The sequence below is a fragment of the Mastigoproctus giganteus genome, chromosome 3, assembly GCF_048544385.1.
Source record: "Mastigoproctus giganteus isolate SK-2022 chromosome 3, ASM4854438v1, whole genome shotgun sequence".
In the NCBI taxonomy this organism is placed as follows: Eukaryota; Metazoa; Arthropoda; class Arachnida; order Uropygi; family Thelyphonidae; genus Mastigoproctus; species Mastigoproctus giganteus.
Window position 1 is genome coordinate 153,314,609 of NC_143577.1, and position 17,126 is coordinate 153,331,734.

The 17,126-nt window shown below is 37.6% G+C and overlaps 1 protein-coding gene across 1 annotated transcript in view; it reads right to left on the bottom strand.

Annotated features, from left to right (window-relative positions):
* The window catches only part of LOC150088334 (ornithine decarboxylase antizyme 1-like), a 64,899-nt gene extending 48,814 nt beyond the window's left edge, over nt 1–16,085 (bottom strand). Inside the window, exon 1 of the mRNA XM_090369454.1 lies at nt 15,924–16,085. The gene's annotated coding sequence lies outside the window, so the exon portion shown is untranslated. The remainder of the gene's footprint in view (nt 1–15,923) is intronic.
* Nucleotides 16,086–17,126: the final 1,041 nt, after the last annotated feature.

Here is a 17,126-nt window from a genome sequence, read left to right on the forward strand (position 1 = left end):
ATCTCCCAATGCTTATGTCACACCAAACTGACTTGACACTGCACTGTCCAGTGATGTCCACTGGCTTCACTTCCTTGGATTTTATGTATTTCTTAACTAATAGCATAACCCCTCCTCCCTTCCTATCCAGTCTATCCTTTCTGTAGACATTGTACTCCCCAAATTCCAGTTCTGCATTCCTTATCTGTGTGACACCACATCTCTGATATCCCAACAATATCTGCCTTTGATGTTTTGAGCAATACCTCAAATTCAAATTTATTTACTAAACTCCTAGCATTGGTGTACACGCAAGTATATATGCACCTATTTCTATTCTTAGCTACCCTAACACAACCCATGTGTTTACTTGTACCGCAATGACTCCCAGCAGTCTGAAATATCCTGCATCTTGTTTTTCAGGCTTCTGCTCATTCCAATAGAAGCAGTGCAAGAATCTTTCACCTCTGCCAGTGGCTACTGGCAATCTATTCGTCTTTGTCTCCCCCCAAGCTAGCAGTTTTCCGACCCACCTAACACTGCCTCAATAGCATCAGCAAATATTCTTGCACCCTTTCTATTTAAGTGTATCCCATCCCTGTAGAAGCAATCTCTCCTGTTAACAAGTACAGTCCAGGCTGAAAAAAAATTCTACCCCTTGAGCCTTGTACAATCTTTCCAGGGCCAAATTGATCGACAAGGCTCTCATCATATACTCCCTCCTATCGTGTCTGGGCAGAATTGCAGACACTTTCAAATTCAATCCTATTTCACGGCTTTTTTTCAACAGTGACCTGTACTTGTTAAGCAATTCTGCCGGTCTCCTACTCTTGATATCATTAGTGCCAACGTGTACAACTATATCACCTTTTGTGCCCTTAAAAGATGATATTAAGTTATACCAGTGTGTTTTAATGGTATAAGCAGTTCAAAGACAGATGCAAAGATGTTTACAATGACCAAGAAGTGGGTGTCCAGCACCTCTCAAAATAAAGGAATTACAAAAGTTTGGGACATTGTGATCTCTTGCTACAATAGCAAGAGATTTTTTTACCATCTGAACAATTGCTGAAGATTTGGATATAAATGAGGACAATGACAAATTCTACATGAAGGTTTGTGCAAAATTTGTCACAGAGCCCCACAGAAGCAAGGAAGACTGTCATTGTGCACACTTCATAAGCCTCCTTCAATATTATTATTTATTATTAATATCCATATGATGCAAGGAAGCCTGGGGCTTATGCTGCACCAGGAAAAGAAAAAAATAAAAAGTTCAAGTAACCCTGAGAGAGAGAGAGAGAGAGAGAGAGAGAGAGAGAGAGAGAGAGAGAGAGAGAGAGAGAGAGAGAGAGAGAGAGAGAGAGACAAAAGTAGAAGGGAATCACCAAGAAAGAGAAGAATGATGATATCCAGCTCAGGACCCTGGGTGTGCCAAGCCCATACTCACCAGATGTGAGCCCCCGGGATTAAATATAACTGGAGAGATTCCATCTGTCCCAGGTGCCTTTTTTATGTTTAATTTCAACAACTTCTCCTCCAATTTGATCTCCATTATTACAAAATCATTTAGCTCCCTGTTAGTTTAACAAACTTCTATCCTCCTGTTCCTTACAGAATTCCTCATGTGTGAATGTAGATGCAAATTATTTATTCAGTTTATCAGCTATCTGAGCAGGATCATCAAAAGTCAAACCACCAACATCAAGTGGACCAATCTGATTCATCCCCTTTCTTCTAGAGTTTACATAAGTTTTTGTTGATTTTTCTTTACATCCTTTGCCAAGGATTTCTCACAATCAGCCTTTGCTTGCCTAACCTCCTTTGTGACTTCATTACAGGCTAGCTTATATCTGCCATAGGCTTCTGTGTCAACTGAATTTATAAGCATTCTACACATTTTTCTTCTCTGCCACAAGCCTCATTAGTTCAAATTCTAAAGGCTTCCCCTTTAGAATTTGCTGTTTTGAACATCAACAGTTGATCCCACTGTATAGAATTTAAAAACTGTCTGAGACCACTAGTCACCTTTACAAAAACCCTTCCCTTTACCATTGATGGTAGTTACAACTTGTTACAAGTAAATCCTGCATCAGTAGACTGATCACTGACACCAGTGGTTCCTTTATCTACAAATTCCTAATGCACAAATCATCACTGCTGATAATCAGTTCAAGTGTATTGCTCCCTCTGGTTGCCCCTCTAACATGCTGCTGTAGAAAACAATCCTCCAATAATCCACAAAACAATCCACAAAAGTCTTTCTAGGGTGTGACTGACCAACCCACAAGTTCCAGTCAATATCTGGAAAGTTAAAATCCTCATTACAAGACATTCTGATTTACTGACCCACTATTTCTCTGCACAATTGTTTGTTGTACTCAGTCATTATGCCTATAACACTCCTATTGTCATTCCCTTTCTAGTGTTTATGTCACACCAAACTGACTCAACATTGCACTGTCCACAGATGTCAACTTTTTTTTTTTTTTTTTATGAAAACCCCAAACGAGGTATTAGAACCTATAGTACTGTACTCGGGTTGGAAGACTAAAGAAGATATTTGTTGACATTAGACTAACTGCTGTAGTATTTTCAGGAAATATGTATGAAGAAAGGTTGTTCCAGAAAATGGCAGTTGAATGAATAAACAAAGGTGAAAAGTTGGTTCTGCGAGTTAAGTTGGACATTACGTGGATGTTGGCAGCACGTGTTCGGACTGTTTTGAAAGAGAGAAGGAATTATAAAAGCCAATTCAGAAGAATTGTGCGCATGGAAGTATCTGTAGAAAAGGCATGCAGCAGAAACAATATCTATGAGACAGTGAGTGGAGAGACTGTTAGAGATGAGTCATAAATTAACCTAACTGCCCTCTTCTGAATGGAATCTAGAAGCCTGAGAGAGGTTTTTGGGACACCACCCCAGATGTAGGAGCAATATTCCATGGTAGGGCAGATTTGTACAGAGTGAACAGCTGTTTGGAAGAAAGGTAATGCCAAGAGCAAAAGAGAAAACCAAGTTTTTTAGATGCAGAGGAAGCAATATTTGTAATATGCTTGTGCCAAGAGATTAGAAATCAGGGTAATTCCCAAAAGAGATAACATATTGCCTAGAAATCAGAGTGTCACCAAAGATAAGCATAGGAGCAGACAAATCCTTTCTGTAAGATATTAGACAAGACTGAGTTTTAGAAGGATTGAAATCAACTAAGTTGTCTTTGCCACACTGGAGATTGGCATTTAAGGAATTGGTAGCAGATATTAGAGAAGTTGAAGCTGATTGAGGAGGGCAAGGTTTCTCAAAATGGAAAGCAATGTGCTATCATTGGCAAAACTATGGATAGGATTTCTAGTCAATAGAAGAAGGTCATTGATATACAAGAGGAAAAGAACTGAACCTTGGGGGACACCAGCATTAGTGGAGAAGTTAGAAGACAGAGCCATCTACCATCATCCTCAGTGAGCGATCAGAGAGAAAACTGGATAACCAATTGCAAAAAACATTTGGCAAGCCATAAGATGGAAGCTTGTTTAGATATTTATGCCAAACACGATTAAAAGCCTTTGAGATGTCAAGTACTTGTGTTTCACCGAACTTTTCCATTGAATTTGACCATAAATGGGTAACATAAGCCAGAATATCACCAGTGGATAGATACTGACAGAATTCATAGAGGTGATTGTTGATCAGACAGAAGGTTTCTAGGTAGTTTAAGAGTTGGTGGTTAATTATTTCTGCATTACTTTGGAAAGAGTAGAAGTAATTGCAATGGGATGATAACTGGATGGGAGGCATTTGTCACCCTTTTTAGAAACTGGCTGGATATGAGCAAATTTCCAAGCAGAAGGAAAAAACACTTTTGGAATAAGAAAATGAAAAAAAAAGGCAGCAAAGAACAGGAGTAAGTTCAGGAGCACAGGTTTTGAGAACAAGTGGAGAAATATCATCAGGACAAGAAGCTTTCTTAGCATCAAGATTCGTCAAAATTCTTCTGACATACTTTTGATGGAAAGCCACATGTGGCATTGAATGGAGTGTGTTGGGAATGGTGGGAGGTGTTTTACCAAGATCATTATAATACATGAGTTAGAAGAAAAATGGGATGCTAGCAGGTCAGCTTTATCCTTGGCTGAAGTGACAACAGAACCATCTGGTTTTGACAGAGGTGGGAGCAGAGATGGACAAAACTTGCAGCCAATAGCTTTGGCAAGAGACAAGAATGCTCAGCTAACATTAGGGCAAGAAGCAAGTTTTCTACCCTTAGCCTGTTCAAAATCTAGTTTGGACTGATTAATAACTGCTTTACAATTGTTGCAAGCTTTGGTGTTTTTTTTTGGTAGTTGTTGGCACATAGGCTTCTGTGACCATAATGCACCTCCCAAGGTTTTTGCAGTACTTTGATCCAAGCCCGAGGTGGGAATCTAACCTGCAACCTTTAGGTTGCCAGGTAGGCACTTTATCCACCTGGCAAGCTTTGGTGTTGGCAGAAAATGAAACTGAAGAATTTGAATCAAGCCAATAATGATACGCAACATTCTCTTGAACAGCCTTAGCACATTTATTGAAAACCAAGGTTTAGATAAAGGATGAGATTTTAAAGTGGAGTGTAGGATAACAGATTCTGCATTCCTACAAGAATAATTTCACTAACACAATCTGAACAAACGTTGACATCAGGAGTTTTGAAACAGTAATCCAACCAAGGAAAAGAAATCTCTCAGGTCATCCCGTTTTACATTCTTGTAATGCCAAACAAGAAGAGGCTGGGAATAGCCATGAGTTAAAGGCTCCATTGGAGAAGAGAATCACCAAGTTGTGATCTGAGGTGCCTAAAGGACCACTTAACTTTGACCGTATACTTGGGTTGTTTGTGAGAAAAAAACGTATTGACTGAATGGTTAGGAGTGTCCGGTATTCTTGTAGGTAAATGAACAATCTGTGCAAGGTCATTAGTAATTGCAAAAGCCTCAGCATCTTGACCATCTGGGTTGATGCGACTAGAAAATGGAAGCCAGCTGGATTTACTGAGTTGTGAACATTAAAATCATCAAGGAAAATTACCTCACTGTTAGGAAAGTTGGACAGCAGAAAATCAAGCTGCAAAGAGAGGAAGTCAAAGAGCTCCAAGTGATTAGTAGAGACATAAATTTGACAGAATGAGGTAGAGAGTTTAAGACAGAGAAGATTCCAAATTACCAAATTTCTGACATGGAATATTGGAACAGACATATGCACAAGTACCCCCTTTGAGGCGAAAGGAATCATACAGCGAATAATTCGGGCAACCTAGATGAGCAGTAGTCGAATCAACCGATAACTGAGATTCTGTCAGAAAAAGTATATGGGGTTTGGCAGACTGAAAGTGAAAATGGACATTGTTGAGATTAGAATTGAGACCACATTTGTGAAATGAACTAGGATTGTACTTCCTTAATTTCATGTTTACTTAGAGCATAACCCCTCCTCCCTTCCTGTATACACTGTACTCTCCAAAATCCCAATTCTGCACTGCTTATATCTGTGTGACACCATGTTTCTGATATCCCAACAATATCTGCCTTGATACCTTGATCAGCACTTCAAATTCAATTACTATACTTCTAGCATTGGTGTATATGCACTTGTTCTTACTCTTAGTTACCCTAACACAGCCCATGTATTTACTTGTTCCATGATGACTCCCAGCAGCTCTTGAAGTCCCCAGCAACTTTCTCTCTAGGCAGCTGCTCATTACAGTAGAAGCAGTGCAAGAATCTTTCACCTCTGCCTGCAGCTACTGTTAATCTTTTAAGTCTGAATCGCCGAAGCTCACAGTTTTCTGACCCAACTAACACTGCCTCGACAGCATCAGCAAATATTTTTGCACCCTTTTTATTTAAGAGGGTCCCATCCCTGTAGAAGCAGTCTCTCCTGTTAGCAAGCACAGACCATGCTGAAAAAAAAAAAAAAAAAAAAAAAATTCTACCCCATAAGCTTTGCACAACCTCTCCAGGGCTGAATTAGTTCACAAAGCTCTTATCATATACTCCTTCCTGTCATGTCTGGGGAGAATTGCAGACACTCAAATTCAACCCTAGCTTGCAACTTTGACCTGTGCTTGTTAATTAAATCTGCAAATTTTATTCTTAAGGTCATTAGTGCAACATATACAATATCACTTTTTGTGTCCTTAAAAGATATCTGCTCTACAATATCATCTTTTGCCCCTGGAAGATATACCCTGGTCCTGTTCCACCTATTCCTTCTTTTCAGCAACAAATCAAGTCACTTCCAGAAACTGTCAATCTTTCACTATGATGTAACTCATGAGTTATAATGATAAAGTAATAACACAAACCAGAGTTTGTGTTAAAATTCAGTTATGTAGTAATGATACAATTGTTCTAAATGGCATCTTAGTTTGAATTTCACAGTGTAAGACTTAAAATCTGTCCAAAAATTTTTTATAAGACTTAAGTGCTTAGGAGTGAGTGCTTTAGCACACTTTGAATGGACTGTGGTTCAAGCCCATGACTGCCAAGTATGATTAATGATTGTATTCATGATTTATTGTAAGCTCCTGACCTTGTGGTTGTGCCAGAGTATAAACTAGATTTTTTTTTTTCTATAAATATAATTGATATAAATAGTATAAGTATACATAACTGGAATTGAAATCTGGCTTGCTCTTTTTTCAGCCCTATTGTATCTATCATGGAAAAGTGGTTAAAAACACTATTTTTAAAAGGGTGAACATTGTGATGGAAATGCAAGTACTAGTGATGATTTTGGGAAAAAAAAAAAACACAAATTAGTACTCAAATAGGTACAAGCAAAATTAATGAATCACCTGCACAGAAATATCAGATAAAATGAAAATTAGTTAAAATTTGGATTTTCATGGACTGGTGATGAAGCGTGATGTTGTTGGTATTAGGTTTAACGACACAAGGACTTGCATGCAGCATATCATTAGAAATATTAAGTTTATGCTCTTATACAGCCAATGTTTCAAATATATTAAAAGTTCTATATTTGCTTCATTTCCTAATGAAGTGAGATAAATTATATTAGATGTAAAACATAGTGAATGAAGTATTTGACTGGATGGCTGAATATAAGGGACAATCAACCAGAAAATGACAGACCACAAGTTGTCTGTGACAAGATGAGCACTGAGGTGGGTTTTCTCCCAATAACAGGAAGAGATGAGCATGTCCAATTTTTTTGTTTAGCCAATACCATTTCCTGTCTTCTGAAAGGAGAGCCACAGCTCTGGACCTTGTTTTATCTAGTAAAGTTTATTGCAGGTATTACTTTTCCAGATTTGACTAGCTGTCATAGCATGCTTTACAAAAGATTAACTGCAAGCCTATGTAAGGAACCCAGGGATGTTGTGTCAGAGCAGGTTGAGGAAAAGGGTGGCACTTTCATTTCCCAGAAAGACTAGGGATCCAGCAAAAACTGATTGAACACACTGCAGGAGAATAGCTGAGAATTAATGTATTTCAAGATAGGATGAGAAATTGTTCCTTATGGCAGAGACAGTGCTGGGGGAGTTTGTCAATTATGACAGGTGAGATGGAAAGCTCAATAATCTTACTAAGTGTTAACTTGATGGCATAAGTCAGCAGTAAAGACTTTGCAGGCTAACGGTAATGAAAAACCACATACCATACTAGAGTTTGATCCATCGGTATAGATTTTACAGGCATGGGAGTTCAGAATAGTGCAAGCCAAATGCAACTACCTGGTATTGCAGGGAAGTATGATATTCTTCCCTCACTGAAGAAAATGTAAATTGTAAGAGGCAGAAATATACATCAAGGTAGAACAGGCATACTTGTATCCTGAAAAATCACTTAAATCAATATTCCAACTCAGAACAAGCTTTTTAATCCTGAGTGAGGCAGGTAGATTTTCATTTGGCTTATACTCATAGAAGGAATCCCACTGAGTATTATAAAGATATATCCCAACTGGGGTGCAATAAAATACTTTGGATCTTATCAGCATAGCAGAACAGTAATATTTTTCTACAAATGTGTAATGGGATTTATGCACTGATGAAGTGTGACTATTCCATAAGCATATTTGGATACACTATGTTCTGGTACAAAACCATCATTCTGAAATAATGATTCAATTTTTCAGATTAAAGTGTCTTGGAATACCAATGTGCAGTGGTAAGGGGTATCCAACTGCAAAGCTGTGGGAGCCTTGTTTATGATGTCATAACTGCAAAAGTAAGAACTGCTGAAGTAAGACAATTATCAAACCTTCTGCCAAAGAAGTGGCGAGTGTGATGATCAGGGATAATACAAGCAAAATAACTGAAGTGCCTCTATCAAATAACATAGCATATCACAGACACTAAGTGCACAGAAATCATGGAATACCTACCTAGTAACAGGCAGGTACCACCTTTTGCTGAGATAGGGGCAGTCATACAGCAAGGCATTGAGTCCACTAGTTCACAAAAGCATTCCACAGGCATTTCCACCCATGCTTGCTGCACTGCTGTCCATAATTCCATTGTTCCTAGGTGGAGTATCCAAAGCTTGAACAGACCTTTCCACAGCATCCCAAAGATGCTCCACAGGGTTCATGTCTGGTGAACAGGGAGGCCATTCCACGGTAGTAAAATCTGTAGAATGCTCTTCAAGCCATTTTAGTCACCACTGCTCTGTGGGGAGGTGCATTGTCCTGCTGGAAGAGTCCATTGCCCTGTGGGTGCAAGATGACCATGAAGGGATGCAGATAGCCTGCAAGGATGGACATGTAACCTGGACCGTTCAGAGATGCGTCCAGACGTACCAGAGGACCCAACATACAACAGTTGAACATGCCACAGATCAATACCGGCCATCCACCTCCCTAAACAGTTCCTCGTTGACATGACAGGTGCAGTTTCTGCCAGATACACACCCTCCCATCAGCTCAAAATAACTGGAAACTAAACTCAGACCATGAGACAAGTCTCCAATCATCCAAGGTCCAGTGCAGATGTTCTTTCAGCTAGCTGAGTCAGTGTGTCGTGGTGTTAGCAATGGGACTCTAGTGGCTCCCATAACCTGCTGTGGCTAATGATCACCCGATGGTCTTGGTGGAGACTTTCTGGCCCTTCCCTCATTAATGTCTGCAATGATTTGTGCAACTGTCACTCTCCAGTTGACTGAAACAATGCAAGACATGTTGATGGCCATGATCATCCACCACTTTTCTCCACCCATAGCACTGTCCGTGATGAGATGTTATTCTGGAAATGGCATATTCCCGATACTCTTGATACTGTTGAACAGGGATAGTGCAATTTCTGTACGACTCCGTGATAGTGACCCATGCATCGGACACCCACTATCATCCTTCTTTCAGTCTGTTAACTGACAACTTCTAGCCATACTGACATTGAATTACCATCTACATGAATGCAGTGAAGATATACCTGCCAAGCTGTGGGTTTGTCCACTAGTGAGAGGAGTGACAGTGTCACGTTGCCAAGGAACCAGGTATCCCACGAATTCTGTCCTTTCAGTATGTCTGAAAACAAAGCAGTAATTATTATCCGAAGTTTTGGTCACTACTATTCATGGCACACTGATGAATCCACCAATATCGTGAACTCTGCTGAATATTTGGCGTTTGTCAGATATGAGCTGAATAAAGAAGTCCAAAGACATTTTTTTCTATCAACCTTTGCAAACTGATACAACTGCAGAAGAGATTAACTTATTGACAACTTCATGACAAACAGTAGACTAGAAGCAACATGCTGGAACAGGCACAGATGGTACTAAAGCCATGGTTGTTCCAATAAGATAATTGGTTCCACATATTCAAGCTGTTGATCAGGAAGTAAAGTTACTCACTGTTATATACACAGGGAAACCCTCACTACCCAAGATAGGCACTAGGATTTAAGTACTTATAGTGAAACTTACAATCAATCAAGCCTTCACCTTCAGAAAAATAAATATGATAAATTACCACCAGCCTCAGTGAATGGAATTAAAAATATGGTTCTGAATATTATAAAACTAAGAAAGAACTCATTCAGCATTTCAAAAATTCATTAGTTTTGGGTGCACAGTATTCATTGACTCTAGACAAATATACATCTATACAAAATAAAAGGTATATGAATATAAATGTGCATTCAAAAGACAATCATTGGTCGTTAGGTCTTATTGAGATTAATGGTTCACTTGATAGCAGAACTGAGCAAATTGTAAATGGGCACTTGAAGGAATTTGGTTTGAACTTGGATGAGGATATTGTTGCCTGCACCACCAATGGAGCAGCAATGATGATTAAGTTTGGCAAGCAAATTACGCCTAATCATCAACAATGTATAGCCCATTGTATACATCTGTCAGTTATAGATGTACTTTATGAAAAAGCAATCAATTATGGTGCCACAGTCTGAGTCTCCCAAAGACAATGAAGAAAATGAAAATAATGAAGAAAGTTGTGATGATGAAGTTTAAGACAGCAAGGCATGCTTTATCAAACCGACTTTACTGATGAGCTCATTTATTTCTTCAATCTAATGGCCAATATTGCAAACTATTAACAAAGTCTGAAAAATTTGCAAGCTTTTTCGAAAATCGCCTACCAAAAATGACATATTACAAAATTTTGTTAAAGCAAAATTTAATGGGAAAGAATAAACTTCGATTGCAAGACTAGATGGGATAGCACATTCTATATGATTGAGAGATTTTTGAAATTGAAAAATTGCATTCCAAATGCTCTATGTGCAGTACTGTCAACTGAAGCTGTATCTGACGATGACTGGAAAACACTTGAATTGCTAAGTGAAACTATGCAACCAGTTGAAATGATTCTGAAGGCTATAACCTCAGAAGATACAGACTTACTTAAAGCAATCTTCAATATAATTTCTGCTTGCTAAGCTTGATACAGCAGAAAACCCATTTGCTTTAAGGTTTCACCAAAGCCTTTTGCAGCATTACAATGCAAGACAAAATTGCCAAACTGTGGCTTTGCTGAGCTATCTACACAACCCCAAAAAGTTTAAGAAAGAAGATTCACGTTCAAGAACTTTTGATTTTCCAAGTAAGCAAGTTTGGAAAAAAGCATACTGAAGAGATTTATCGATTTGCAAAACATTCCAAAGGAGTCTTAGCGTTGAATGAAGAAACTGAAAATATACGAACTGTTCTTTTAGAAGAAAACAAAGACTTGTCTAGTTCCAATGTTGGAGATACACTCATGCGAGAGTATGGTAGTATAATAAAGAGATTAACTGAAGAGCCTTCAAAATATCCGAGTGAATTGGAAATCAGCAAAGAATTTAAAATTTTGGAGGCAACTAGCAGTAGAAGTGAAAAGCTGGAGAAAGTTTATAGAGCACTGCTGACCATTAAACCAACAAGTGTCCAATCTGAGAGTGTTTTCGATCACTGGTCTCTTTAACACAAAAAAAAGGTCAAGTCTATCAGGAAAAATGCTTAATATACTGTGTTTTTTAAAGGATCGTTTTCAGAAAAAAGCTGAGCAATAAATAGTAAAGTAATTTCCCCAAGCTGTTTTTTTTTTTTCACATTATTATAGGGCTTATTATTTTTTTGTTTACTATACAAGATAGTTTTTATTCAAAGGATTTGAATACAATTTGTAATTTTGTATAATATCAAGCTGGTTACTTTTTTGGAGCATTAATTTTTATTTTTTTCACTATAAGAGGTGATAGATTTTGTTTAAACGATTTGATTACGATTTGTACAACCTACCCAAGATAAAACAAATACCTGTGTTATAAGCTTTTAATTATTTTCCCTATGTATGAGAAAATCTGTTTTAAAACCAGTTTTAAGAGTAAACTTTGGTTAAACTCAGTTTTATGCAAGGCCTACTTTAAACTGAAATCACAACTTCAAAAGTACAGAAAGCAAACATGTTACTTTTTCCAGATTTCATAATATAATGAAAATCTTATTTCTTTTTAAGCACTATATAGTATTCAACATTACAGTTTAATGTTATGATACATCTAACAGTGATTCCTGTCCAGTGATGTAACACAGAACATCTGTACACACATTTTATACAATATAAGAGTAGACTAGCAATTTTTTTATAGCCAATTTTTTTTTTTTTAACTAAAAAAGGAAATGAATATATATTTTCTTAAATTCAGAATTTAAATGGAAAATCTATAATTTATCTATTTTTTTATTCTTAGGGAAAACAAACCATTAAGATAGTAAGCATAAGGAATCAAGCAGTCTCCTATGTCAGGAGCACTGAAAACTATCGATAATGCATTGTCTGAGGAGTAACTAGCATCCTGCTTTTGAGTCATCAGTGGAAACAGCAACTGTTATTAGAAGTTTAGTCAGGGAAGTTTTTTTTTTTGCTCCATGCTTAGTTCTTTACAGGCTTTATCATAAAAGGGCAAAAAGGCCATAATGCACCTATGGTAAAGTTAAATGCGCAGGTTCATCAATATGAACTGTAGCTGGAGTTTGGACTGCATCACAGATTTGTATCTATTTGAGGATTATAAAAATTTTTGCCATGTGGTACATCATGCTAGGGGTAGCAACAGATTTATTCTCCATGGAAAATGAAGCAAAGATAGTTTGTTGGTCACTATGATATGTAGCAATCAACAAGCACACACTGGACAGAAAGCAGGATATTGCAGTTTGTGTATACTGTGGTGACCATACAGATAAAGATGAGTTGTTCCAGGGCCTAATCTTAGGCCCAGGAAAGTGCCTAGGGCCCATACTTGGAGTGCACCTGTAAATGGCAATGGACACAGCCAAAAATAAGCAATATCCAGTGGAGTAATAACAAGCATGATTGCTAATCTCCTTATAAAATTTGCAAATATAATTTCAAATTGTAATGTAGCTTCTAGTCAAAATGCACATGCTGCTGATATGTTCATGCAGACTTTACATTTTTATATTGATTGTGTAATCCTAATTTTCAAAGGCTCCTATGCCCTATTTTTTTTACTATTAAAACATGGTGTAGGGTCCCCCAAAACTATTTTGCCCAAGGACCAAATATTCCAAACAGCTTTTTTGGGGGCCCTGTATGTTTATTATGAAACAGGGATTACCTTTATTTTAGATATGGGAAGCTTCTTTTCCAACCAACTCTCCTAGTCCAACGCACTAATAATTCTTTGGGAAGGCAATATCAATTTTACAAAACATGTGGGATATCTTCCCCACTGTCACAATTGTAGTGTTTAGATCCCTCGGTCTCAACATTGAGTGCTCAAGACTGTCTTCAAACACCATACCTCTGGCAGCAAGGAAACCATTACGTGGATTGACATAAAATTAAATTTTAAAGGGCTAAACCACTTAATAAATATGGACCAATTTTCTTTGGTCCTGTAGCTTGACATGAGTTTAATTTAGGGGTCTAGTAAAGGATAGTGAATGCTTAGAAATTTAGGGGTCTAAAAAGTTTAATGGATATGGAGGGGGGGATTACTTTCCACATTCCTACAGAGGAATGTAGAGAATTGTAAGACTTCAAGGGATCAAACTGACCAAAGCATGACATAATGGAAGTACCAGATGACAGGATGCCCTGACCCCATCATGATATTGAGAAGACATGAGGAAGGCCTGACATAACAGAGTGGTCAGGAGTAAGAGTGCAGTAGCACACTCACTTTGAGTGGACCGGGGTTCAAGCCCGTGACTGCTAAATATGATTAATGTTTGTATTGATTGATTTATCGTAAACTCCAGTGACCTGGTGGTCAGTTGTTCTTAACTGTTTGTTCAGGAAAAGTTGTTTTTTTTTGTAAATTAAAATTAAGCTTTAACTACATGCTTTGTTAATAAAGGCAATTATCATGGCATATTTTCAATAGTAGTTAACTTTAAACATCTGGGGAAGGCACTTGAATGATAACAACTAGTTTAGTTCGGGGTTCAGATTTTTCCAATTCGACAAAAAAAACCTTTAATTTTAGAAAAGCATATTCTAGTTATACATTATAAACTTCATTTACACAGAATCAATTACAAAATTATTAATTGTACATGGCTATAGCCTATTTTCATTCATACAATTCTAAGCTGTACTGATGCAAACCTTTAATGCTCATATGCTCCAATTTTTTTTGTTTGGTAAAAATTCCTCATGGCTAGTTCAATGATTTAGCTTTGACTGTAATGATACAACCAGCAACAAAACTAAGGGAAATATTGTAATTTCTCTATAATATTCAAAACATTTGTCCCCACCCTTTCAGTAGCTAGAGCAATTTGTTAACGTCCACATCAAATTATGATTTATATCCAAAAGCACATTCTCCAGTATCCTAATTTACTGCCAATTAACACGATGCATATTCCTGCAATTCAATCATTACCAACTGCCAATTTACTGCATTAATTTGCTGAAGTTATACTGGTTATTACCAATTTTATTATTTAATACCATCTCGGCTCTGACTATACATGCTAAAGCTTACATCATTCTAAATTATCTGCTGCTGCACTTAGCAGCTTTGAGAATGGGCATTATCTATAACTTTAGTATATTCTACTTATTTTTATTTATTAAAGTAGAACCTAGAAAATCCAGCATCTTCGGGACCACCACACCCCAGTTTTTTTGCAAGTTATACACATTGCACGAATATTCGGGTTTAATTCGTTATTTTTAGGTAAACAGTAGCTCTGATCCCTCACTACATTCCTCACAGAACGACGGCCGTCAGCATTAAGCCAAAATGTTAACCCATTCTGCCGGATCGGTCAAGTGGGCAACATACTTGCCTAAGAAATAAAGGTCATGGTTCGAATGGGGCAAACTGTATGGTGTGGTGCGATTGTCCAATATTTTCTAACGCTGGTTATAAACAGTGATGTGATTTCGGCAATCGAATCGCCTTAAACTAAATGGTTACTAAGTACTATATTGCAAACTAATATTGAATGTCCCAAAAAATTAATGCCTTTAAACGTTTTTTTTTTTTTTTTTTTTTATTAGAAGTCCGGCCTGCCTATTTCAAACTTTTCCGTTATAGCCAACTACTCTCAGAGAAATATTCAAAAAGAGGAGAATTTTAAGTTCTACTGTTCTTTAGTATTTCATTTTATGCATTTAATTTTTGACGCTAGACATAACTACGTGTAACAGGTCCTACACGAATTTGACATATGAAATAATATTTATTCACTTCGTTTTGTCTTATACGCAACCTTTCTTTAATATATATATATAGCGTGTATACACTCACAAATTAATTTATGTTACAAGACAAGATAAAAAATGCTTGACTAATCTGTCCGTCTTTGAATTACTCATAAAAAAAATTAATAGCCTAAGGAAAAAGGGGAAAGAAAAAAGTAAAAAAATTCGGTCAACGTACGTACGCGTACATGGACACTAAGGCGTCATTTCTTTTCCACCAATAGGGTCTCTCGATATTCACTTAACTGTGAAACACATTAACAGTAACATCAACTTCCTTACAGGCGACCTCTTCAGCATCATTGTAGGTAGCCATTTTTCTATATGTTGAAAGATGTTTAATATTTTGATCTAGTTATTCGCCATTTTATATTAAGCAATTTCACAACCACTGCCTGCACTATCAGTAACATGCCGAAATTACAACCACAATATGTTTGGGGAAGGCAATAATCATGAGTAAATAGCATGAAACTGATGTTGCACCACGTTATTTTGTCTTTGTAGTATACATGCACTGCATTATTATTAAACTGATATACTTACGTTGAAGGAAAAAAAAAAAAAACATTTTGTGGTATACTCACAACATCCCAAACCTGCTTCAAAAATAACAGTTAATACCAACGTTTGAGTAACCAAGTAATGGCTGGTGGGTATTTAAATCAGAACCCAAGGGTTTACAAAACAAACAAATAAAGACCATCGAGTACCAACGCGCATGTGATAACACTATTAGAACTGCACTTGATAAAACATATTACCTCATGCTACTACTTGGAGTACTACTTATGGCTGGCATACTGTTTAAAAGTTCAGTTAAATTTTCAGGACTACGTAAACTCAAATCGGGTTCTTGCAATATCATACTCATTACGCCCGAAACGATCGGACGATACTCACTATAAATGATAGGACAATTCACATACGAGCGAGTATATATCAACAAATTAGGTCAGCTATGACGTCAAATAATGATGCGCCATCTATCGTGTAAAAACATTATTAGTCACTAAGTGGCGTCGTTTATGAGAAAACTTTAACTTCCCATTGCTGGCGCAACAAATAAATTAGTTCCCCCTTCCAGAGGCTCATTATAGAACAAATTCTTTATTCTATAATGAGCCTCTGGAAGGGGGAAAACGAAATATTCAAGCAATTTTGAATGTGTCATGGTAAACAGCTTCCGATGCGCCGATATGAATATGTTGAACACTGTAATCCTGCTGGGTTTTCATGTAGGACTGTGTCGGAGGTCTTTGGTATGATAACGGAAAAATATCCAGCCTAAAGTGATCCTGTGATCGTAAATAGCTCGTTGATGTGGGATAACAGAAAGGATACACCAGTCCATTCTTACCATTGTTTTACTAGACCTAGTACAACACGTCGTATCTTGTCACAGACATCACTTGGTTCAACTGCTGTCAGCAAAAACAGTAAGTTGTGTTTATAGTGGACTCAGAAACACGACTACTGAACAGTGGAGGAGGAAAAACGTTGATTGCTCTGAAAAATTCTGGTTGTTGTTGTTGTTTCACACCGACAGGAAGGTCAGTGCCGGTGGAGCAATATTTGGATGCCACAGGATATCTGAATATTGTTTCCACAGCACATCCCTTCATGACTACAGTTTATCCATCTGTGAGTGGATTTTTCCAACTATATAATGTCACACTTAATATTTATTTATTTAGTTTGAACAGTACACAGTCTGCGCGTGTAGCACAGTGGTATTGCCACCGTCCTCTCCACACCAAGTGGAAAAGGCCCTGGTTCGAATCCTGTCGATGAAGCGAGGAACTTTAGTGGGCTTTTTTCACTCCGTGGCTGAGTTAGTCGGTCTAAGGCGTAGATAGCAAGTTTCCCCCCCTCCAGAGACCGGGGAGTTTTCGTCCAGCAAACAGGGGCTCCTCCGTAGCCAGGTGGGAAGGAGCAGCAGTGTGTAGCACATGCTTCTTGATTAG